Source organism: Phaethon aethereus, assembly GCF_964289735.1.
Source record: "Phaethon aethereus genome assembly, chromosome: 3".
In the NCBI taxonomy this organism is placed as follows: Eukaryota; Metazoa; Chordata; class Aves; order Phaethontiformes; family Phaethontidae; genus Phaethon; species Phaethon aethereus.
The window spans coordinates 61,948,676-61,973,116 of NC_138576.1; the positions used below are offsets into that span (position 1 = coordinate 61,948,676).

A 24,441-nucleotide genomic window follows, 5' to 3' on the forward strand; every position below is an offset into this window, starting at 1 on the left:
TTATCTCCTCAACAAAATTATGCTGTACAGAAGGGAAGGTATTTCGTCACTTAACTCAGTACTGGTGCACCAACAGCCTAATGAAGTTCCTTCATTTACTGCAGATTCCTTCAAATCATTAGCCACTTAAGATGGAATAGATGTCACATACATCCTCTTTTAGGCATGAACATGAATGTAATCCAACTGATCTCTATACTATGATTTTGCATCTTTTTATTTTCTGTAATGTAAAAGAGAAACTGAGAATGAGATAGCTATTACTTGCAGCTCAGCTAGACCAGGTTGCTCAGAGCCCCGTCCAACCTGACCTGGAATGTCTCCAGGGACGGGGCATCTACCACCTCTCTGGGCAACCTGGGCCAGTGCTTCACCACCCTCACTGTGAAAAATTTCTTCCTTCTATCTAGTCTGAATCTGCCCTCTTTTAGTTTAAAACCATTACCCCTTGTCCTACCGCAACAGGTCCCGCTAAAAAGTCTGTCCCTATCTTTCTTATAGGCACCCTTGAAGTACTGGAAGGCTGCAATAAGGTGTCCCCAGAGCTTTCTCTTCTCCAGGCTGAACAACCCCAACTCTCTCAGCCTTTCTTTCTCTTTCAATGTTGAAAGGGTGCTGAGACATTGGCAACAGGTTGCCAGAGAAGCTGTGGAAGGTGCAGAAATTTAAGCTGCCAAAAGGAAATTCCAACGACGTTCAGCAACTTCTTAAACACCTGGCTTGGAAGCCAAGCGTGAGTTAACATTTGTCTCACAGGATAATGAAATGAATGACTTACGTGAACCTCGTACACTTGGGCCTGGACTTTGATTCTGTCTGAAATTAAAAGTACCAATTGCTCTTGTTCTTCCTGATGTCTTTGTCCTAAAGGTAAAGAGGTGGGGGAGTGCAGAAAAAATAATAGAAGTAGCTGCTGATCAGAACGAAATCATAAACGCTTCATCCAAAATCAACAACAACCTGCAAGCTTGACATCCTCCAGTTACCACACCAATAATGGGTGCAAGAGTAGCTCTGTGCAGATACTCAAGCAGCAGCACAAATTCATTCATTTTCAGTTTTAAAATTCAAATCGAGCTGCCTGCAGAGAAGCTGATAAGCTCTCTAGTAGAGTATAAAGTATACATAGACCTTAAGATCTAGCACAGGTGGATTATGTGTAATGAAGTAAAGGAATAAATATCATCTAGGGTGAACGAATCCATCACAGCTTTTACCCATGCAAGCAAAACAAAGCACAAAATGCAGCCCGAGTTATGAATATAAATCTCTCAAAGAGTATATAAATATTACATTTACAAGAATGTGCCTTAGAGTTCTGAGTAAAATGGAGTTCTACGGTAGACATTATATTTTTAGGAGAACATGAAGAGGAAAACTCCCTACCTTCTGCTTTAATTGTTGGGTTAAAAAAAGAGTGATTATAGGCAGGAAGGAAAGTTTTAAAAGGAGGTAAGTTGAGGAGCATAAATTGTCACAATTCTCAATACATTTTTTCAAGAAAAAAACCCACAAACCCATACATTAGAAAGAGTTGGTCATCCTGCCTTTTTCTGTGAAAGGTCTGTTGGCCAATCATCCATAACACTGAGCACTCATGTAAGTCCTGCACAGCACTTATGTTTAGACCTGTCATCAAGATAAATCAGTCACTCTTATTTATTTCAAAACAGTGGATTTCTTCAGAATTAGTGTCTACATTCACACTTTATATATGACTTAGTCGAAAACTGAAATAAAAATATGTTTGGGTTTTCAGGCATTTTTGTTCATGTTTATTTTTTGTTTTTTTGGTTTTATGTTTTTTTTAATTACAGCTAACAGCAGTCAACAATGAAGAAACATCAATATTCATTCTATTTAGTTGCCAGGTTGCACACATGGTAACCTGACAGTGTCCTAAACTTCTCTGCACCATGAAAATACAAACGTTGAACCAGAGCTTAGATATGAAGAAGACCCAAACCAGAGCTTAGATATGAAGAAGACCCAGCATCCCAGGTACATGTATCCTACAGCATATATATATGAAATTTTTTTAATCTGGACAAAGATACTTCAGTATTTGTATTTCCATGTATTTATTTTCAGTAATAGGTTACAATTTGGCAATAGGAAAAAACGCAATGCCCATGGTGAAAAATGCAAAAATTCTGGGGGAATTCTGATTTATCAAGTAATATCAAGAACATTTGACAGGTTGTAACCAGCATTGTCAAAGCCAAACCCAAGAGTATCTTGCATGCCATTTTTCAAGACGGAAGTAATGATGGGTTTTTCACTTTGAATCAACAAATATCATAATAAACAACATTTTTTTGTTCATTTGTTGTAGCATGGCAAGAAGACTAAATGTTACAAAATCCAAGTTTTTCTAATATTAAAACAATGCTATATTTTGCAATATTTATTGCTATTGTCTTTAATCTGATCAACATCGGAATGAAATGTACTACAGCAAGCTGCTAACACACCGACGTGTAATGGAACCCAGGAATGAGCACCGATACCCACCTCTTCTTCCATAAAACTGTTGGGAATTCACAAAAGGCCCTCCGAAGTTACGCCACGTAGCGGTGCTGCTTTGTCTGCTGAACACTGATTATACCGCAAGAGCTCTGAGCGCTGGCAATAAACCAGAGTAATTATAACTCTGGGGAGATGGTCCAGTCTAATTCGTCAGAGGGATGGGGTCGGTGTTTTACAGGGGCCATTTCCCTTCACATCTCCCCTCCTCATCTCAGCCTGCCCCTCTCTCAAAGGCAGCTTGTCCTCTCCCATCCGTCACCAGCACCGGCCTACGCTCACTGCTCGCACCTCAACCCCAGCCATGCTGCTACCCAGCACCAGCGTGCTCGCCAGGGCCCAGGAGGTATCAAGCAGGAGAGGAAGAGGCAGCCGAGGCTTATCACGAAGAGCGAAGTTGCTGCTGTTGTTGCAGGTGGAAGGGAACCAGGAAGGCTGCGGGGGCTAGAGAAGGCCGCCCTGACGGCTCTGCTTTGGTTGCAGAAGCCCCATCTCAGCGCTGATTGATCTGCACCTCTTCTCCCAGGACAACTCCTCCAAACTAACAGGAGGCTCCATCCCACTCTGGTCTGCTTGAATAAATGCTTATTTATTGCAACTCGTGTATATATTCAAGGCTGTCATGTGCTACCTTTCATGTAACACCTCCATCTCCGACGAGGCCACAGCTGTGAAGCAGGTAATAGCGTAGTTCCTGGGTGCTTTTTCCCATTGGCTTTGGTCCCGTTCCTCATAAAGAAATACAAGGCTCCTTGTTCCTTCTAAAACCTTTCCTGACCATAATGCCTCCCCCGCCAAAGAAAAAAAAAAAGACAAAAAAAAGACAAAAAAAAAAAAGACAAGAATTAAGCTAAGGTGGCTGAGCCAACAATGTCCCATGTTGCCTTGTATTTTCATCTCTACCTCTGTCAGTCCCTTGTTTTAATCTTAGCTTCTAAATTATTTACAGCAAGGACTGGCTTTTTTTTCCCTTCACACTTGTACTGGGTACAGCAGAGAGGAGCCCTATGCTATTCCAGCGAAAAACTGATGATTTTCTGCAACATGGAGGAGGTCACTTTTAAGTCTCAGAACACTGGAAGCAAATGTGTTAAAAAGGAAGAAAAAAACATGTATAATTAGTTGGAATAAACATTAGTGAATGTTGTTCACTGTGATAATTCCCAGCATATTAGAAAATATTCTGAAATATTTTGATACTTTTAAACCATTACAGAAATAGGAATACCATTTCAGGAGAAAATTATATGGTGAGCTGGAGTGTAAATTAGCATTGGCTGTAATTCTGTTCCATTAAATTTGTTATTTTGGGCTCACTACATATGGGCAAATTCTCAGAAAACTAGTGCTTTTTTACTACTGCATTTGCAAATATGTACTGGGGCAATGACAAGTTCTAGAATTAATACCTTAATATTCTTTCTTGAGCAGTGAAACTAGTTTCATATCTTGTTTGCAAAATCTACACACAATGTGCAATTGCTTCAAACATGAACATTTTTCAATACAGACTAACAGCCTAAAAAACATCCACTGAAGGGGCAAAATGGAAACATTCTCCCCGTGTTGTTATAATTAGCATATCATTTGCTTTAGCTCACTACTGTTATCATCTTTTGAGATATCGCTTCTACGTTCCTTCAACCTCAGCTGAATTTTAACTCTTGCCTACAAATGAGCAAATATGCCAGTTCACCAAAAGAGCAGATTTGGCTTTCAGATGCTCAGCTCTGAAGCAGTTCTGTTTTAACATATATTCATAACTTTCAGCCCTCTCATCAACTGCCCTTTCCCCCTCAAAATTAGACATAATTTAGTGGAAAGGTATTGTCAATATTTAAAAATGCCTGTTTTATCATTAAACCCACTACATCAAGAACTGCACTGCTGATTTTGAAATCCAGAATAACCAAATAATAAATGGATGCAAACAAAAATATAAAAGGAGTAATAAACACCAAGATAGTTCTTGTGTCAGAAAACAAAATGTTGGTGAGTTCTCTCTACTTAGCAGTCAATACTTCTAAGCATTCCCAAACCTTCAGGCTTTTTTAAGTTACCCTAAAATATGGTGTGGTTGGTAGGGGCACATCCTAAATTTATGCCTTGGATCCAGCCTTATCCTTTCTCTTCTCTCTCAATGAGTTTGGTGTTCTAATTTTTTTTTTTTTTTTTTTTTTTTTGCACAGGATTTTGGCTTAACTAACAGCTCGAGTCATGGTGAATACAGCTCTGAAGCTCGATCAGGAAGTGTGTCCATCCCCTTCGTCGAAGCAAATTACTTGCAGGTGCCTGTATTGTGCAGAGGGGCACAGGGGTCGTGCCGACAACCTGGCAGTGTTTCTCCCTGATTTCCTGATTTTTGAGAACAGAGAACTGGCATGCCCGTTTCTTGCAGGACAGCTCCAGCCTCCTACCTCCGCATCCTACATGGGGCCAGGATATACAAAATACTACTCAAAGACATAAGCTCTGCTTGGCACCAGTTGCCTGCATTATACACCATACTATGAGAAAGCTCATTCTCCCTAACGTGTCTTCAGATTTTGCTTCTGCTTTCCCTTAAGAATCTAGGTCAGAAGGTATTGCTAAAATGTAAACTGAAGAACTAGGTGACACAAAACTAAGGTAGCAACAGCCCTGGTTGTGATGGTGAGGCAAGACAGGTATTTCAGAGACTAACAAGACCAGAAATCTGTGTTGGCCAACAGCAACAGAGGAGGTTTGGCCAAAGTTGGGCTGGCTGGTGGTCTGATTTGCCATGCATAACTAGTTGAGGTTAGTTATGCACAGCCATATAGAAAACTTACTTACAATATATGAAGGAAAAAGAAATAATGCTAGACACTGTGAAGCAATTTAATGGCTCCTCAAGCATTATAAACTTAACAAAACAGAAAGACAAAGGCTGCAGTGGAAAGGGTGCATTTTGCAAGGGATAATCTGGGAACAAAGGACAGCCTACTCTGTCTCAGATCTTTCTGTATTTGTAGAAATCATCATGAAAACCATCAACATTTCTGAACAAAGACTATGCCAGGTTCCTCCCTGTGGACCAGTTTGCAACTATACAGTCCAAAGCATGAGCACAAACCGTACTCCAAAAAAACACAAAGTGCAGGAGAGAAGATGGGCTCAAATTACAGATCTCTGATTAGGACAGAGAAAATTCTCAGCAGTCAACCAACAAAACAGGTTACATAGTCTAAATATTCATTAAGTTCCACATTTCTTTCTGTATTTTCATTCTTTTTGCTCTTTAAGCAGACAAATCAGGACACTCAATGTAAAATATACTGTTAAAATCCTTTCTATAATGTCTTTTTCTGTGCCCAGTGGTATTTGAATTTACCCAAATGCCATACTCAGTAACAACTGTATTTATTAAAAAGGTTGTTTAGGTTTTATGTCCGGAAAACCATAATTCTATCCTTTATGGATCATCCAAACTCTGTAACACAAAATTTCACTCTGTTTTCAAACTCTATTGGACCAGAAACTACCAAGCCTGCTGAATCTTAAGCCTGATCTACAGGACTGTTAAACTAAAACGTGTAATCCAAGTCAGGCATGACTCCAGCGCAGGAAGCTTAGCCTTCCCCTGGGTCTCATTTCCTCCACTCTTGCCACAGCAGAAGCAGCTTGCTCTTTCTCCTGACGCTGGCTTCACACACTCATTAGCCTATTAACCAGCTGGATCTGATAAGCAGGCTCCAAACCCAACAAAAATCCAAGGGCGCTCTGAAGTGGTGAGGCATGTTTCGTCATGTCCCACGCAGTGGCCCCACAGCACGACTTTTCCCAAAATCCAGTGGAAAGGACAAGGGATGCTGTGTAATGGATGCTGGGCAGGCAGGGCAGACGTGGGGGGAGTTGCCCTCCGAACCCCACAATCTGTACAGGCCCCCCGAAGTCTGACATTGATGCTTTAACTTTACCTAGGCTACTTCAACCAATTTAGGAATAACAGTTTGAGAGACATTTTAAAGTGACCATGAACTGTGCAATTTGGGCAGAGGGGAAAGAGGAAGTAAGCATGCTCTAGATGTTCATTTCTGACAAGCTTGGCATAATGCCATTTTACTTCCCATCTTTTATACTTTTATAACTGTATTTTATCCCTTGGAGGTTTGAAAAGAAAATGTTGAAATACCATTGACATAAAATGAAATGAACACCATGAAAATATAGGCAAATCCAGACAAGACCACCCATCTCCTCCTTTTCCCATGAAAATCTCAGTATAGATTTTCTGTTCTCTGGTGGCAGTAGCAGCACAGAAGGAAAAGCAAGGGAAAAGTCCTGTAGGCTTCCTGACCCCTTGGGGCAGGCTGTGTGTGCTCTTTCCTATCTCTCAAATACCACCCACTGTCTTCAAAAAGTAATGACTGTTAGGATATTTTAAGAAAGTAATATTCCAAAATATAGATCTGTTCTCATGGAAGACGCTACTGTTTACTCACCATTTTAGGTAACTTCAGTCACTATTTCATGTGCAAAGTAGAACTGTGATAAATCTTGTCAGTTTGGCAGGTAAGGATGGCCCAGGACCAGAACAAAAAGTCAGTGCTGCAGCATGAAAAACAGACTAGGAACTAATTGATACTATTAGTATATACCTTTTGGTCTTTTGTTAAGCGTGACCATGTTTTCTTCTTTATCCCGGTTGTCATTCAGACAACCCTACCAGGACCCTAAAAGAATGTTTACCCTTTCAGAATCCGTTTCTATGTCCGTAAAAAACTCCCTTCAACATGGCTAGCAACATCTTCAGTCTCTTTGGTTTTAACATTGCATACAAACACAGTTCAGCTGAATTGCTGTAATTCTGCTGGAATTACTCAAATGAATAGTTACAGACATTTTTATTTGCAGTGCTGGGATGTAACAATAATGCCACCTGAATTTTTAGAAAGATCAGAGCCAACGCTAGAGAAATTCTGACAAACGTGTGAAAAAACATTTCAAAAGCAGTTCAGACACTTGGGGTTTTGAAGTCATGAAGGTGCTTTTTCAGATATCCTACAGCTTTTGTATTAAATTCTATACTTTTGTTTTATACGACAAAGACCACATCAAAGTTGCCTGTGCCGTGAAAAACAGGATCAGTTAGTGAAGGCTGAGATAGTCAATAACAAACAATACAAAAGAGTTGTCATATCCCTGTAGTCTATACTACATTCAAACAGGGGCTTTGGAATTATTTTTTTGCAATATTCTTCTGAAGGTTGTCAAAAACACAGCCCACTCAAGTTAACCGTTCATAATTAAGAAAACAAGAAAATAGCCCATGGGACAGATCAGCTAGCCTAGTTATGTTTCTCTAACGTTAGCAAATACTCAAACCACACTGTTGGTAGCCTTAGAAGTAGCCTATAAGAGCCAAATAAATGGCTAAGAAGCTACTAAAACCTATTCAAAATCCTGCTAAAGGCACTGTGATTCTTGACATTCAAGTAAAAGTTTTTTGGAGTTTTTTGTTTTGTTTCTTTTTTTTGTTGGATTTTTGGAGGGATTTTGTTTGCTTGTTTGTTTTTTTGTTGTTGTTGGATTTTTTTTTAACAGAAACTGTTTATGTATTCCACCTTAATGTCACACCATTTCAAAGTCTCCTCAAAAGATTCTGCAAAGAAAGGGTTACGCATTTTTGCACCTCTAAGAGTCTGACTGCTCAGCTAGAGGGGGAGCAAGCAGCAAGGAATTACAGGGCAATCACCCTTAATAAAGTTACAGATAGAAAAATAACAGAAGCATGTTGGAAATGAACAGTCACAGAAAGATTTGTAATGAAATTTGTTTGGGGATTTTAAGGGTTTGAAATAGCTGATAACCTGACAGAGGAAGATTTACCATTAGAACCAGACAAAAAACCCCCACACTTCTTAATTTTTACAAGGGCAAATTGAAAAGAGTGAATGCAGCCCGTAGTCACATTCCAACAGAATCCAAAGATTTAATAAGGATGAAGAACACATTATCAAAGACCATTGCTTTCCAGGATCAGGCTACATGTGTTGTAAATCACCCAACAGGATATAATTAAGCAATAATACAAGCCAGGCATTAGTTTCTGAGCAGTCAGGAAACCCTATAGATTTCAGTAAAAAAAACCAAACCAAAACAAAAACCCCCATGGTTTACTTGCTACTTATCACAGTTTGTACAGCTTTCCTACTGCTACCCTTGGCACACACAATATATATTCACTCTGCTGTAGAGTTGCATAAAACTATGCCCAATCATAGCCTATAAATCCTTAATTACTTCTTATGCATAAATCAAGGCCAGTTCTGAAGACAATCTAAAAGGCAGAATCTTCTCAGCTGAGATCTCTCTAATCCTTATATTAAGTGTTACGGGTGATAAAAAGTAAGCCTTAGCATCACTAAACATGTACTGACACGGTTTTATGGTTGAGAAGTCCTCTGTCCCATCCTGTAATCATGTTGTGATTCTCCTAATAGCAGCCGGCCAGCCGACCACACCAACCACACCAACCCCCCCTCCCCAGTGTTTCCTCCAGGGGTCCGACTGAAACAATGAAAACAACAGTAAGACATTTTCTTTTTAAAATATGCTCGGTGCTATGCGTTGGGAGCCTCATTTGTTACAAGTAAGCAGCAGTTATTCATTATAACTCAACCAATTTATATTCTACCGTGAAGTTATTACTCTGTATGTTGCAATTTAGATTCAAGCTTCCACAGCTCTGGCATGTTCCTGAAGAAAAGTAACTTCTAAGCAGATCAAGATCAAGCAGCAGCAATATTGCAAGAACAACAGTTGAACATGAGCTCTTAAGATCACACTCCTCTTAGAATAAAGGACATCTGAATGAAAAAAACCCTACCACCAACATAATAGTTTTGTATACTGAGGAACACAGTTTCACTGGGCATTTTGGTGAATAATTGCTCTGCAGGGACCTACTAATAGTTCACCATTCAGCTCAGCTCTGAAGTTTTCACTCACCTGAAAAAGGCACCATGAGATACCCACCTGTGTAATAAGCACTGCTTCTGGAATACTATCTAAGCAGGCTTTTTCGAAAATGATTTGTAAAAGCTAGCTGTGAAAACTGCAAGTAAACGACTATAACCATTTTCCCAATCTCCTTCCTTCAGCTCCCCCAGGCCACCAGCAGCGAGGCTGGTTTACTTCTGGAACGGGTTTTGTAGCAGTAACTGAAATTCTGTAACTTGTGTTGTTCCTAGAAGAGAAAACTAATTGGGAATATTGAACAACTGCCACTTCTCTTTCCCGTGGGAATTTGTAAAGGTTTGTTCTTGTTCCATCCCTCCACACTCAGGGTGAAATGCTACATGGGCCTCCAACCTGATACAAGTCTACAGAGATCTTGACTGCACACATGGCCACTCACCACAGCTCCTGCGTTTCAGAAATCACTCCTGTAGAGGTGCTGTGTTATGTCATGCTGCAAACCCAGTCAAAGAACTCATCTGGCTTTCAAAATCAGTAGGCAAAGACCTCCACTCCTATACCTTAAATAGTATTGACACCAAACACTTTGCTATGAAAGTCCACCACCAGGCTGCCTTCTGCATATCTGTCCTTCAGTTAACTTCTGCTCAGATGTGATGTGTGTGATTACTGAACACAGGGATAATTCTTATGCTTTCTAATTTATGTGCTTCCAAGATACGATTTTTGAAGCCAGCATACATATGGGACACTCAAACCCCTCAACAATCCAGCACAGTATATATCCCACCTGAGAGATCTTCACTTTTACCTCTCTCCCCAAAAGCAGCAACGTGCAGAGGTTGGATTTCATCACAGTTCAGACAAGAGCATTGAAGCATTCTTTGTTCTATTGCTCCTGGAGTAGGTGATGGGCTCCTTAAAATACACCAGCCATCGCAAGTGGAAGAACAACCTGTAGCTGAAAAACTGATTCTTTATTTGCTCATTAGAAAGACTTATCTATTGACTTATAGCTCCCCACTGACTTCACCTATTCTATAGTAGAAATACAGGGCTTCATTTTGGTCTCAGGACAGAGCATACAGCTGTGATAATGGAGACAGGGCCTCAGTTCTCTTGAGAAGAAATTTGCACAAGTATCACAAGGGTCTGAAGGCAACACTAATTTTACCTCCTGCCCTGGCTGTCCTATTCCTACTGCTTCAGCCTTCACCACCCCCCCCGAAGAATTTACCTACAGCTGTAGACTGGTTTCCAGGCTTAAAAAAATGCTTCACAACCATCTAATGGGAATAACAACTTGCAATTATACAAAATTTCACAAAAAATTTCATACTAGCATGCTTCGCATGCTTCACATACTACATATACTAGAATTACTGCAGCATTCAATTATGCCACGGCCAGCATAACTGCTCTTGCACAACATGGGCTGAAAAGTGTCTAGAAATAAACAATACTTTTATAATGTTGCTAGCCAAGATGGTATTTAAATCACACGCTGGCTCCCAAAATTCTGATTCTAAGAAATGTTTCCTCCTGAAAAACAAAATGCCACCAAAATTTTGCTGGCTCGTCAATAAATTCTTGGATCACTGTTTCAGAGAATAAATTTAAGATGTAGTTACAATATATGGTAAAGGAAGTAATTTTCTTCTGCTGATTTCTTCAGCAGTTTGCACCAATATGCAGCGGGTATTGATTGGTTTGAAGTCCAACCTCCTTTGGGACAGGGGAAGGATTCCAATAAAATACAGCAACAAATGCTGAAAAATAGACTGTGTTGACAACTTTAAAATATTAATTCTTTAGCCAGGCTATAATTGGTCCCAGTACAGGCTAAGAAACACAATGCAGTTTCACAAAACTTCATCTGCATGCCAAAACCCCCACCGAATAGGCCGTCCCCCCCTCCCTCGGAGGAGGGATGAGCCCTGGCAGACCTCAAGGCAGTTCCACTCGGACGAGCGTGCGCGGCCGCGAGCAGCTGACCTGCCTTTGATCCCAGCTCATGCACAGGCCGAGTTGCTCTTTTCCTTCTCCCTCCTGAAAGCCAGAGATTTCTGGAGCAACTACCAGGGGAGAGGACACCTAATAGAACATTCAAATAATATCCCCATCTAAGGAATCTGTTGGAAACAGATAAGCTGAAAACTTCAGAACGATCAGTTACGGGAACAGCATATGCATGTTTAGAAATTACAAAGCCACTTTAAAAAAAATCATGGCTGTGAGCCAGGAACTCACCACAAGTTTTTCTTTGCTCAGCTCAACATCAGCAGCCTTCCAAATATTAAGACACATACTCAGTACGCTGCGCTACTTATTAATAAACCCCTCAGTTCCACAAGGGAACCTCAGAACCAAAAAAGTAAAGCTAGACAAAAGAACACCCCAAAAATGTGGGTTACAGTAACTGCTGCTTTGCAAACAATATAGGCTGCCTGCTAGCTATAAAGTAGTTTTAATAGTGGCATTCTGATCTTAACTGATGTAAAAATGGCAGCTTTCTGCTGCTGCATTGTTCATATGTATATGAAACATACAGCGTGCCTAATGTTTGTGGCAGGACTGGGAAAAGAAAATGGATTCTGTGCTCTGGCTGATGCATCTGTTCTGCAGCAAGTGAAATTTGTTTCCTTCCCTTTTTCTTGAGATGCAAGCCACTAACCTCCAGGCGCCCTTTTTTCCCCCCCCAAAAAAGTAAAAGTTTTCACACAGGTATTCTTCGGTCAAAAGCAATCAAACCAATGAGGGTTGTTTTTGAAGAGAGGAAAGGCAGAGGAGAACTCTGAATCCCCCTGTCCCGCCGGCGCAGCCGCAATCTCCAAAGTACACGCTGCAGATTGAGATCTCTGGATGAAAGCTAACATCTACTTGCCAAATTCTTTTATAAATCTGTGTTTTTATGTTTGGAACTTGCTCTAAGCTCAATTTCTGCTACATTTAGCCTTTATGTAGCTTCACTGAGAAAGAGGCAAGAAATACACACTTGAGATTACAAAACAAAAGCAGCAGATTCCTACACCGTACTGTCTCTGACCTTGCAAGTTCCCCATGTTTCTTATTCCTCAGGGTGGACATATAGGGTAGGGCTCTGAAACACAATACATTCAATTTTAGAAAGAAGCAGCACCAGCATAATCAAAATAGCACTTTTCCATGGCTTAATAACAACAGTTTACAGAAGGGTTATGTTCCAGTCCTCCTCACTTTTAGAACTAAACTGGAAAAATAAAATAAATTAAAAAAAAGTCTGAGGGAGACTCAGTATTCTGTATGGCACCTCTGCCTTCCTGCAAAAGGAAAAGATTAGTCACTGTCACAAAACTCTCTTTCAAACACTGGTTGTGCCTCCACCCGTGAGTCATTCACATTAACTTTTCAGGACAGAAGGTAGTTTTCCATTATCTCTCTTTATTTACACAGAGCATCTCTTGTGGGCAGAGCAAATTAGGTTCTCTTCTCTTATGACCCTTTATTCACAGCAATTCCCTGGCTGGATAGCAGAAGAGATATACACAATGACAAAAAGAACAGGGAGGGAAAGAGACCTCAAAAACAGTGTAGGACAGGCACTGCCTAGGAACGAAGCTGCTTACCCACCCAAGTCTGCTGCTTGGGAACAGGGTCTTGCCCAGGAATAGGTGCTGCCAAAAAAACCACCACCCAGGTTTCTCCCACACACTTACTAATACCCCGGTGAAGGTAGCTCTACAGTATTTATCTACCTCTTTAGAAGTTAGTTCCACCATGTACCTCGTGAGGCCGTCACCCTGAAAGCAGCTTCCCACAACCTACAGATTACCCCAGAAAATCCTAACTGCGGACACGGCACGAGAAAATAATCAGCAACTCTTTGAGGGAAATCACAGCGGCAGCTACCTCTTTCCAAATTTATTCAGTTAGCTGTGTGTCCTCCTATTGTTGAGCTCCAGACTTCACTTTCCTGCATTTTTATCAAATGCTCGAGACTAAGAGCAAAGGTTTTTGTATTAGATTATCTGAAAAGTCCCTTGGAGTCTTGCAGGGAGGAGACGGGGGGAAAGTCTGCAGACAGCTTTGCACAATGGTGCTGCTCATACCATTCCCAAATGCAAAGCAGGCTAACCTTTGAGTATTACTGCTCTTCTCCACTTTTGGGTTTTGCTTGCTAGCTCATGAACGACACAGCACACATGTATATAAGGTCTTTTTTCCTCCTTATGTTTTGGCGTTTGTGCCTAGAGCGCTCTTGGCGGTATCCCACAGCCCACCAGCACTCGAAAGATACGCGGGACAGATGTTTCAGGATGGCTTCACAACCACAGTTCTGGTCTACCACTACATTTACAGGTAACACCTCTCGTGCACCACTCTCCTTGCTATTTCTGGGGACTGGACTTAAGACCCGACATGCCTCTCTCTCTCAAGAGTATAACCACTGTGGGTTTTCTCTAGCACTATCAGAGCTTTATTAAACCACAAGTTTTGGTCTGCTCACTGTATTGTATTTGAACCATTTTCTGCTTCATCTGGGATTAACTGCAAGTGTCCTCATAGTTTACCTGTGTAAACTGGCCATGGTCCATGCTTTCTAGTCAAAGGTCCTTTTCCATCCTGTGACATTCCCCTCCACCATGAAAAAAGCAGACAGCTAAGTACAGCCAAATTCTACATGCTTTTACCTTCCTCTTGAGCCCTCTTTTGGAGATGGAACATGTCTTATGTGAGTGCTGTGTACCCCACGTTTCTGAAATGCATTTTTTCTTCATAATTCCCCAGTTGCTTTATGGCTGTTCTCTACTCTTTGCAACTCTTTACTGCAGTTGAAGAACAAAGTTCTTGAAACCTCTGTTAGTGTTCCCCATTTCTGTTAGCTTTCACCTGGGCTGGGCTTTTAAGATCTGAATTCTTCTATTCCTAATGCTGACTTAGTACATTCACGATTTCCCAGTCTACTCAGAAATTGCATGGAATCAAGGAATTCAGGAGAAATTCATTTAATGATGAAGTTTAACTGAAGCCCTGCTTAACACAAGACAACATACAACATGACTAATTCTAACTAGTTATCTTAAAAGCCAATACTGTTTACAGTATTGATATTTTTGCTGATTCAAATGCTGACTAGCACTCAAATGCACTAGCAAAGTAGTTAATCGTGTATTTAAAGTCGCAATCGAACACACAATTAATGCTGAAATCCACTATCAGTTCATGTTAAAATATAATTTAAAATAGTTAGAATCAGTATTATATATAGCACTAAAAAATCACATGTGGAATTTAAATGCAATAAAGTTTTTAAGAATGCAAAATAGTCACCCTAATACAACACTTTCGACAATCTCTTTTTTCCCCTCTACTTCATCAAACATGTGGGGGTTTTTTTTCCACCTTTTCTCCCGTCTGAATCAGTCAACAAATGCAGAAAGCAAGCATTTCTGGAATATCCATCATTTCCATGGCAATAGATTGAGAGATCAAACACAAGATTTTAAATTCCCAACTAAATTTATACAGTAGAAGAGACCAGGGTACTCAAAAAAACCCAAACAAAAAAGCCACCAAATAATAATAAAATAAATAAAAAACCCCACCCCAAAACCCCCCCACAAGCCACCTTATTCAGATCCAGCGTTTTGCAGTAACAGGATAAAAACCAAAGACTATGATAATCTAACCGACTTGTGATTTTTCTTTTCTGTGTGTGTGAGCAGTAGGTCTCATGATAAAAGCCTTCCTTTGAAGGCTGACAACTGGTATGAGAGATTTTAGAAACCCCCAGTTCGTACACAAATGCAAGCAAATATTTTTCCCAGTTCTTGCTCTTCTTCACATATGCCTACTAGATAATTGTGTGTTTTATGATTATATCAGGAAGCAATTTAAAACACTACTGTATTTTAATTTTTATTTAAAATGATATAGTGTCCTCATTGCTTACTGGGGTGTGTTATAATTATTTAGCCTAGTACCAGCCATTAAAAAAGAGGATCCATTACTTACTGAATTACGAGATACATGGTTTGTTTGTTAAATATTGTTTCTTTTTCTAACTTCCTCCCTTTTTGTTTGTTTTTGTGTTCACTATCATATTGTTCTTAAACATTAAAGTGTTTGGCTAAGCATGAAACAATACAGGCTCACGAGCCTGGCATTACAACGCACATTAATTCCTGTCTTCCCATATAATAAGTGGGTATTCCCAAACTTTCATAACTTCACACAACAAGTAATTTTAAAGTAACATACCAGAAGTAACTTGAAAAAAGGCCTTTAGAACCTCCCAAGAGGTGGTCAATAAAGTGGCATATATTGTTTAAAAATACTGATTTCTTTTCAGTATGATACAGTGACAATTTTTGAAGAAATCAATGATGAGGCAAAAGCAGAGTTGAGATTTATGACATAAATTTCCTTTCTGATGACTACCATTTTGAAAATGGGCTTTCACTGTTCTTGTTTCATATGACTTTCTTTTAGCAGCTGTTAAAATACTTGCACTTTAAAATATAGCTTCTTTCTAGCAAGCAGCAGTCTCTCACGGCAATTTAAAGTTCTAAGACTTCAAATAAAATAATTCAACCAAAAGGGCTATAAATCATAATCACTGGTCTGAAGACCTCTGCAGAAAAAAGTTGCAAATGTTGGAACTAAATTTCCTTCTGGTCAGAGTCCCTGGTCTCACTTGCTAGGCTAGCCATCCTGGAGTAATAAAACATCCTCAGAGGTATGTTAGATAAAGCTACCAATTAATTACCAGCCAGGAAGTGATACTACACAAAAGCACCAGCTTTATACTACCAGTTAAGCACTGGTTTGGTGGTGAGGGACTGACGAGGCATCACTGAGCTCGCCTGCATACGATCTCTGCAACTGCAATAAGGTTCATGAGCGTGGAGCTATGAGGAAAACGAGCCAGTTGGCTAACATTTACAGTGCTTCAGTCTGTACGCACCTTTCCTCCGGGTGCATAACCTCTGGTGCTGAAAAAAAAAATCTTTTAAGCTTTAGAATCCCCGAAATCCCCCCTCCTGCTGCCCCGGGGTCTTCCTTTTCCCACCACAAGCCTCGAAAGCCAGGTTCACGCAGGTACCAGCAGTTCCCTGAAGCATGGGGCGACAGCAGAAGCAAACGCGGCGCGAGTCTGCAGGCAAGCTCGAGAGTTCAACGCCGAAGCGCAACTTCCCAGCCACAAAACAGAGGTGTTGGAGAGGGACCGACTAACTGGGAAAGCTCTTCTGCGCTGGGGCAGTCCCCTGGGGGGAATAAAACCCGCGGGGCTCCCGGGAAAGTTACCCAGGCCCAAGTGGAATGCTGGGGGCGGGGGGGGGGGGAAGCCAGCAGACTTGTGAATCGTTTCCTCGGTGTTTTTGTGAAACACAATAGGTGATTTCCCCATTTCCTTTCGAAAGGAAAGCATTTCTTCCCATAAATATCCTCTTTGGATATACATAGGGCTTTTGATAGCAAGTGGCAGGTGAAATCTTCAATCCGACACACGGAGAAGCTTGGTCGTGGATCAGAGGAGAAGGCTTCCCCTCGGACAAAAGCGCTCATTCTCCTCCTCTGTGTTTTCTGGTTCCCGAAAACTACCAGTAGCAGTGAAGTATTCCCTGGCTGGGACACACAGGGGAAGGAAACAAGGTACCGAGATGTAAAATGAAGGAAACAAGGTACCGAGATGTAAAATGAAACAATTCTCTGTATGACCCGAAGGAACACTCGCATACAGAGCTGTGAGGTATTTTCAGTTCGAAAGCCAAAAAAATAGCAGGGGGGGGAAAAAAGAAAAAAGGGAGGAAGGAAAAAGAAAAAAGGAAAAATTAGTTTCAGTAAAACTGAAGTAAAACTTTTTCTCTGCAAGTCTCACAATATAATTGTTGCCAGGTAGTTTTCATCCTGTTAAAAATTTAGCTTAGCTCAATTTCAAAACAAAACATTGTTTCAAAATCAAAGAAGTGGAGCCATTTCATTTTGAAACCACTGAAATGAAATATTTAGGCTCCCAATGTTTCTCCTCAGCTGAAACTACTGGATGAATTGCATCAAAACAAGAAAACAGCTTTGATCAATACAGCACTGTGTCTTTCAGTTAATACACTATTTGCATAAACAATTTCATCAAGCATTACTAGGAGTACAATTGAGACCTCAGAAATAAGTCAATCTGCTTACTGGGTAATTTGCTGTGGGATGCATACTATGCCGTTGCTTAAATTCAAGGACAAGAGATGGAGCAGCCAAAAAGAAAATGACATTCCCACTGGTCCCCCCCGTCCCGGTGAGGCGGCCCTGCCACCGGTGTCTGCTTTAACTGCCTGAAACAACAGGATGGAGAGTTTTTAGGTGGAAAATATTTGGGATGTATCTGCTTTTCCTTCCCAGAGAAGGACAGAGCCAGAGCTGTTGCCTATGGTTGGAAGGTCCTGCTACTGCAGACTGCCCAGACGAGCCACAAGGCTCACCAGCCAGGGGAGGATCGCTGGCCAGGGAGGGCTGAAAAGGCACAAAGTCACAAAGGGTACATTTCCCTGGAAATCCCTAACCTAAAACCGCATCACCACATTCCTGCCCTGTGGCCGGTTTCGCATTCCTCCCCTCAGGTCAAGCATTAACCCCAAATCACCAGGTGGATCCAGCTGTAGCCTGGCGAGGCTGCACAGGCTCCTCTTCAGCTGCATCGCCTGGGACGAGTTTCCACAGGCAGCTGACCGCACCTTAATGGAAACGAATACCGGGATGGAAGGACTCGGCTGTCTGCCAGGAGGAGCAGTTGCCCGTTTCGGAGAGAGGGCAACTTCGCTTAGAAGCAGGAGAACAAGCTCTCGCTCCCTGCAGAGAAATACGCCGAGCCTGCGCACCCGCCCCGGCACTGTCCAGGGAGCAGCTTGGCACCGGGTGCCCAAGTCCAGGAAGCAAAGCGAAGGTGTTTGGAAGCAATTGGTTTCCGGCATTAAATTTCTGCAGAATAACAAATGGCGGTTGGCTTCATAATTAACAGTTTCAGGGACCTTCTAGAATACGAATCAGAAAGAAACAAAATTTGAATAATGCATTAGTGAGAGTTCATGTTCTAGTAGCCCTATGTGGATTGTCAGTGTGCATTCCAGTAGCTCGTTATGATTTATCTTCATCAGCCATGGGCTGAAATTACCAGACTCCAATTACTTTGCTTCCTGTGTTCAAGAGAAAAAAAAAAATAATGTCAGGCCTACCACAGGAGATGGTTTAAAATGCCCGAGGTAAAGAAAGTAATCTACTGTTCTCTGACATTCACTGCCTGAAAGTCATTCACATTAACAACCATTCAAACTTGTTTAGTGCAAACCAATTGCTTCTATTTTCCTCTTGTCAGTAACATTAGCTTCAATTCAAATTTAACTCTTCGAAAATTTCAAAATGTAAAATGAAATTCAGTGAGGCTTGACAAGGACATGTAAGGGTCTTGACAGAACATACTGCTACTGAATTTATCTTCCTTAATCTGTTAATTTTGTAATTTCTATTTTCAGGGGGAAAAAAAACCTGATGATCTGCACTTCTTTCACCATCTCAGGGAAGGTAAGAGATTTATGCTGATGTTTACCAGACTCGCATTTTAATACTGTTCCTAACATAACAAGGACTATGGAGGCAGAAAAATAGATGCGCTCAATTTAAACTAACAAATTAAGCGATTATTTATGAGCACAACTTGAGGTTTAGTTACACGGCAAAATACATTTAATAACTTAATATCCCATCACTATGAATGCTTAGACTTGTATAACAGGTCATTAACTTCTAAATACTTTGGGCTTATAAGGTTAATGTCTACAGTAAGAAGGGGAAGTAGGTTAGATGGTTAAACAACAGTAGCTGTCACAGACTGCTTGGATAGACACCGAGGAGACTGGCTCTCATTAACACTCCTTCATAGGACACCCACTAGTACAATGCTTTTATCACAGAAACACAGAATCACTAAGGTTGGAAAGGACCTTTAAGATCATCAAGTCCAAGCATTAATCCAGCGCCACCATGTCCCCTAAACCACGTCCTGAAGCACCACATCTACACGTTTTTTGAACACTTCCAGAGGTGGTGACTCCACCACCTCCCTGGGCAGCCTGTTCCAATGCCTGACCACTCTCTCGGTGAAGAAATTTTTCCTAATATGCAATCTAAACCTCCCCTGGTGCAACTTGAGGCCATTTCCTCTCGTCCTATCACTAGTTACTTGGGAGAAGAGACCAACACCCACCTGTCCACAACCCCCTTTCAGGTAGTTGTAGGGTCTCCCCTCAGCCTCCTCTTCTCCAGACTAAACAACTCCAGTTCCCTCAGCCACTCCTCATAAGACTTGTGCTCCAGACTCCTCACCAGCTTCGTTGCCCTTCTCTGGACACGCTCCAGCACCTCAACGTCCTTCTTGTAGTGAAGGGCCCAAAACTGAACACAGGATTCGAGGTGTGGCCTCACCAGTGCCGAGTACAGGAGCACGATCACTTCCCTACTCCTGCTGGCCACACTAGTTCTGATACAGGCCAGGATGCTGTTGGCCTTCTTGGCCACCTGGGCACACTGCCGGCTCATGTTCAGCCGGCTGTCAACCAGCACCCCCAGATCCCTTTCTGCCGGGCAGCTCTCCAGCCACTCGTCCCCAAGCCTGTAGCGTTGCATGGGGTTGTTGTGACCCAAGTCCAGGACCCAGCACTTGGCCTTGTTAAACCTCCTACAGTTGACCTCTGCCCATTGATCCAGCTTGTCCAGATCCCTCTGCAGAGCCCTCCTGCCCTCCAGCAGATCAACACTCCCACCCAACTTGCTGTCATCTGCAAACTTACTGAGGGAGCACTCGATCCCCTCATCCAGGTCATCGATAAAGATATTGAACAAGACTGGCCCCAGAACCGAGCCCTGGGGAACACCGCTTGTGACTCTTCACCAGCCGGACTTAATGCCATTCACCACAACTCTCTGGGCTCAGCCATCCAGCCAGTTCCTCACCCAGCGAAGAGTAAACCTGTCTAAGCCATGAGCCGCCAGTTTCTCCAGGAGAATGCTGTGGGAGATGCTGTCAAAGGCTTTACTAAAGCCCAGGTAGACAACATCCACAGCCTCTCCCTCATCCACTAGGCGGGTCACCTGGTCATAGAAGGAGATCAGGTTGGTCAAGCAGGACCTGCCTTTCATGAACCCATGCTGGCTGGGCCTGATCCCTTGGTTGTCCTGCAGATGCCCTGTGAGAACTCTCAAGATGAACTGCTCCATGATCTTCCCCGGTACAGAGGTCAGGCTAACAGGCCTGTAGTTCCCAGGATCCTCCTTCCGGCCCTTCTTGTAGACAGGTGTCACACTGGCAAGCCTCCAGTCTTCTGCGACCTCCCCTGTTAACCAGGACTGCTGATAAATGATGGAGAGTGGCTTGGCAAGCTCCTCCGCCAGCTCTCTCAGTACTCTCGGGTGGATCCCATCAGGCCCCATAGACTTGTGGGTGTCCAGGTGGCTTAACTGTTTCCTCCTGGAATATGAGGAGTTTATTGTGCTCTCCATCCCCATCTTCCAGTTCAGGGGGCTGAATACCCTGCGGATACCTGGACTGGCTGTTTAAGACTGAGGCAAAGAAGGCATTAAGTACCTCAGCCTTGTCCTCATCCTTGGAGACAACGTTCCCCGCCACATCCAGTAAGGGATGGAGATTCTCCTTGCCTCTCTTTTTGTTGTTAACATATTTGTAGAAGCATTTTTTATTATGCTTTACAACTGTGGCCAGACTGAGCTCTAGCTGGGCTTTTGCCTTCTAATTTTGTCCCTGCTTGACCTAACGAGATCCTTGTACTCTTCGTGAGTTGCCTGCCCCTTCTTCCAGAGGTGATAAACTCTCCTCTTTTCCCTGAGTCCCAGCAAAATCTCCCTGTTCAGTCAGGCCGGTCGCCTTCCCCGCCAGCTCTTCTTACGGCACATGGGGACCGCCTGCTCCTGCGCCTTTAAGATTTCCTTCTTGAAGACTGTCCAGCCTTCCTGGACCCCTTTGTCCTTCAGGACTGTCTCCCAAGGGACTCTTTGTAAGTTTCTAAACTCTCTAAGTTTCTCTTATAAAATAATATTTTTAAATAAATAAATAAAATAAAACACCTTAAATAAAATAAACAAATAAAACCCCCACAGGACACCCACCTAGCCTCACTTTTTTGGTATAATGTATTTAAGAATAAAACACACAGTAAGTCATACTACTAATGTGAATTCAGAGTATGCTCAGAAAAATGACTTTTCATATGGGTTGGGGAGGAGGGAACTGCAAGAACAGACGGAGAAAAGTAATTTTTATTTTCTTTTGTATTTGTGAAATCAGATGGGAAAGAAAACACATACAAGCCTGTGCTGGGTGTGACAAATTCAACCACATTTCAAGCAAATTAGTGCTGTTATAGTTCTTTATGGCATGGCATAACTCAGCCCAAGAAAAAAACAAATCATCTCCTACATGTTACAGAAATTAAAGTAGTAAAGCTCTGTATCACACAGTTAATTGTTTCTAACCACTGTACATTCATTATTTTTAAACTAGCAGTAAAAAAAATTACAGATAATAATTACCTCTGAACAGTCTGGGAGGCAATAGATGGTTTACAGGCTAAATCAGACGGGTTGATATGAGCCTGATGTCTACAGCTTAGACATCGGATTCTGTTACACAAACATGACATTTCTTTACCCAGTCAAACAATTTTCTGGTTTTCGCAGCACATTTAAAGAGACTAGCTCCTTTGGGAAGACTCCGCTGTTACTTTAAGACAGGACGCTTGGCATCACCGTAACACACAGAACACATCAAAAACCCAACACAGTAGTTAATGGTTATGAAAGAATTTGACCTACTGCCTTATATTAACATTAATATCACTATTTTTACTGGTGGATTCATCATGAAGTTGGGAACTAACAACTTGTCTTATAATTCCAGTTTTAGTATTTGTGCCAGTTGGCCTGTACTGTGCTCTCTGGGTAGTTTCATCACAGGAAATTTTAAAATATTCACATTTCATGGTCTAGGCAGAATACACTTTCTCAGATATATGTCCAAGGTAAGGAGAGAGAGATAATCAAAATCCTGGTACTGCCCCGAAAGCATTAGCACTCCAGCAGTTAGTTAATTAATGCCTGTCAGCCAGCAATTCTCTCCCCTAAAATCTCCGCCAGCACAATGAGCAGATCTCATTTTCTTCAGTGAGAAAGTCAAGCAGCTCCGATTAAACCGCCAACAAGGGGGATTCAAGTTAACGTGCACGGCTGGCTTTGCACGGCAGGAGGCAAAGAGGCCTCGTGTGACCTTTTCCGCTCTCCCTGCCGAAGAGAAGGCTGGGGAAGGCAAGGACGCACCATCCAAGAGAGGCGCAGTGGTAAGAGGATGAAGAACAACAATGCCCCAAACCATCTCTAGGTAAAGCAAAGTTGGTAGCCAACATACAGCAACAAAATAAGGTGAAATTATTAGAAGCAGGTTAAGCAATTTAAACCTTGTTTGGTTTCAAGGAAAGAACTCACCAGTACTCAGAAAAATATTCTGAGATAAAAACGCGTACAGGAATGCAATGGGATTTTCGGATGTCTTATGACACATAATTCTAATTACGTCCATACAATTAATGTACCGCCACACTTCTGAAAAATCACACTCTGGAGGTCCCTGGACTGATTTTATTTTCTTGCTCTTCTGAGTTAGGCTGTCTCAAGAACTCACATGGCAAATCCCACATTACTTCTTGCATTACAGGACTCGGGGACCATTTTATGCGACATAGATCATACCGCTGTGATAAAGCTTTGCAAGCACTCTAGCTCTTTGGGACTGGAAACTGCGAAAATGAAAATATTTTTGATAAAAAAGCTTAAAATACCAGAGCATTTAAATTCCCAGATATCAGATACACTGGTACAATAATATTGTCCAGTACTTTATTGTTGATTTTCTAATCTTTCTAGGCATCAAATATTATTATTACTTGTTACTTGGTACCAGTAATAACTTGGAAGTTGATTATTCCAACTAATTTATTTTTATGACACGATAAAAAATGTTTCATTTTTGACAAAAGGGAATATGATGCAAAGGTGTTAGTTAATTTTTGCTATTTTCACTTTTCAGTAGAATGAGCAAACTTTGTCTTTCAAAAGGTAGGCTTCTTATGCAGGAAATGACTGCACTCATTTATTACCTATATCACATTTGCAGTAATTCAATCTGTTCTCTTTCAGTCAACCCGCATTGTTAGTTTCTTGAGATAACCGAACTTTAATGTTATTCTATACCCTTGTCTCAGCTCTTATTTTCTGTGGAAATTGCACCGCAGCAATAGGAACTTTAGGAAAAACAAACTAGTTATCTTTATGATTTTCTTTCAACTGCCTGAACAGAGTTATTTAGAAAGGCAACAAATGGATTTTTGGAACTTTTCAACTTGACACAAAGATTTTACAATTACAAGTAGCAAAGCCAATGGTTTTTCAGAAGCATACTGAAGGAAAGTTCTTCATTGCGTGTATATGGAAACAACACAGAAGTACAATTCATACCATATATCTCCTTCCTCAAAGGAAACACAGGATAATACCTCTCAGAAATAATCTCGGATGTGCAGTCTCTACATTTTGAGAACGTACGCAATTTCCTGAGCATTTCCTGACCCAAGGCTTGCAGGCTGAAAGCTGAACTGCCGAACATTTTTGAATATTATTAATAAATATGGAGCATCAGCTGAACATTCTACCCAAGGAATGACACATTCTCCAAATACTGAGTTTTCTAGCGAGTCCAAATATGAGATGGCATTTCCAAGTAAAATCTCAAAACAAAGAGGTCATACCCGATGGCACTGTTATGCACTGTCATCTCATCCAACTAGCTAAAACTTTGGTTACTCCGAAGAATTCTGTGGCCGTTGCAGAGCATAAAGTGTTTGACAGGTTTATGTCAGATTTTAAGCCAAGCATGTGGTT

General features: G+C 41.5%; 1 protein-coding gene across 2 annotated transcripts in view; it reads right to left on the bottom strand.

Annotated features, from left to right (window-relative positions):
* Positions 1–24,441, bottom strand: part of PTPRK (protein tyrosine phosphatase receptor type K) — a gene marked incomplete at its 3' end in the record, with an annotated part of 414,479 nt that overhangs the window by 130,408 nt on the left and 259,630 nt on the right. The window lies entirely within an intron of this gene.